The sequence below is a fragment of the Sus scrofa genome, chromosome 8, assembly GCF_000003025.6.
Source record: "Sus scrofa isolate TJ Tabasco breed Duroc chromosome 8, Sscrofa11.1, whole genome shotgun sequence".
NCBI lineage: Eukaryota > Metazoa > Chordata > Mammalia > Artiodactyla > Suidae > Sus > Sus scrofa.
In genome coordinates, this window is record NC_010450.4 from 25,316,678 (window position 1) to 25,319,235 (window position 2,558).

Consider the following 2,558-nt stretch of genomic DNA (forward strand, 5'->3'; position numbering starts at 1 on the left):
TATATAGGCAAGATGATAATAAGAACACCCACGTATGAGAACTGTGTGCAGGTAAGCCATCCAATACCAATTACAGAAACTAATTCTATTACTTAATAAACCACTAACTTCTTCCTGAGTCATGAAGCTTTTGGGTGTTAGAAGGTACAAGACACATTTATATGAAATGTTGTTTCTATGAAATTCCTAATTTCATTCCAGAAATATCTTCTAAAAGCTATTATATTTTATTACATTATTTATTAAGCAATTGAACTCAATCTTTTTATGCCACATCATCTTACATTGCAATGACAGGTTATATTGTTTTAACTATTTTATATTTGATCCATTTTGTATGCACAGCTTATTACATTTATAGATTGACATTTGCATATCTGATCAATTACAAACCATCAGCATACAGAGCAATATGATACCTTCGTTTAATTCAATTTCACTTTCAATTGCTTCCATCTTTAAATATTAATTTAGGTAAATGTGAGTGCACAATAGTGTAATTACTTCCAGCAAGAACAGATTTAATCTATTTTTAAAGCTATAGAAGTTAGATTTATGTGTCTACTTTCCAAATATAAAAATGTATTGAAAATTGCCATGCATATGACACTGTACTTTTTGTGCACCTCCAAGCTGCTTTATTAAAAAAACGATTATGACGCTTTAAATAAAGTTTCAAAGAAGCATGTGGTCACTTTCCAACCAGTAAAAACACAATCAAGTCTCTGTCTGTGATTATTTATGGCAGAGGTTGAAAGCTGCCTGAAAAAGTGGACTGGAGCTAGTCTCTGGATAGATTTGGTTTATCCCTCCATACACACACACAAAAGAGCTAACAATTTAATATCAGACACTTTTGCATAAAAGTCAAAATCAGAGATACTGAACCACCTGGCTCACAGTCTTGAAGGCAACAACTGATGGGTTAAGTGGCAAGTATGTGTGACCCCTTTATATGGACAAGACAGTCACTGCAGTTTGCTACAGCCTCACTGCATTTCCAATACTCTGCATGCATGATAAATATACAGTATGGTTACATTCTGCCTGATAGGGGTGCCTTTTGTGTTTTCTATTCTTCATTTATGGTGTCTACTCTGTGGAAAAACAGAAATGCATGAAATTTTGGAGAAGTGGAAATCAACATCAGTGCTAGTTGGAATACTGCCTTAGAAACACACATATTAGAGGAATTCTTCCAGAAACTTGCACCCATCACTCTCATTTCTATGTTTACTAAATTGAAAACCCTATGTTTGTTCTTCAATATGCTATGCTGTTTCTAATCCCCGCCCTAAACCTCCTATTGCTCTTCCTCCTTTCTTCAGCTCAGGTTAACATGGAAAATTATATTAAAAAACAGTATCATTCAGCAAATATGGGGAAACACAGCTAAGGTTTTTTGTTAAGGTTTTTCTTTATCTGTACTTATAAATTTTACTAATTTTATTGTGTTCTATTTGTGGAATCCCAATTTTTTTTTCCCCTATGGCTGCACGTGTGGCAGGAAGTTCCCAGGTTAGGGGTCAAATCAGAGCTGCAGATGCAGGCCTATGCCACATCCACAGGAACCACCAGATCCAAGCCATATCTGCGACCTATGTCACAGGTTGTGGCAATGTCAGATCCTTAATCCACTGAATGAGGCCAGGGATTGAACCAGCATCCTCACGGACCCTGTCAAGTTCTTAACCCACTGAGCCACATAGGGAACTCCAGGGATCCCAACTTTAAAGAGAGTATTATCTTTTAAAAACTATTCTTACGCTCTTTATACTTTATATAGTTTTAATGTATTTAAATATTAAAATTATTCTTTCCAGAAAATTATAATTTGCTGCTTAATTCCAGGCTGATGAAATATCCAAAACTGTTGAAATACCTTAATAAACTAGTGACTTAATTCTATACAGAAAAGCAATTTTAAGCCACTATAGTCTCTACTAGAACATTTTTTCCTATTTCAAATGAAAATCTATTTTAAAGTACACTTCATCAGTCATTGAGAATTACTACCACATGGGACTTATTTCAAAAAGAAAAAATTATATAGATATATACAATGATGGAGCAGGAAGGAAATATAGAATACATTTGGTCCAATGCCCTTATTTAAAGGGGAAGAAATTAAAACCGGACAAGTTAAGTTGTCAAAGGATTATTCAACAAGGCAGTCACAGCTAAAAATGGATATGCGTTATCTTACTCAGTGACCATTTGTCATGAACAGTGTTTAATGTAGGCTGGAATGTTAAATAAATTCCAATCCAGAAACTCAAATGATGTTTAGAAACTAAGTCTATCAATACGTTTTATCATTGTTTCTTTAAAACACTAAAACTTATTAACATGGATGACTTCTTACTAGAAGATCTATACAATGATTTTGTCAAATTCAAGAACATTACTGCCCAGTATGTTCAAAGTTTGGCTGGAGATTTTTTTGGCACTAAATATTTTCTATTCAGATATCTAAGGAAATAATTCTCAAGTAAATTTAGAATTGTGTGCAGGACAGACTCTTTGATAATAATCCAAAAATAACATATTATCTCAAT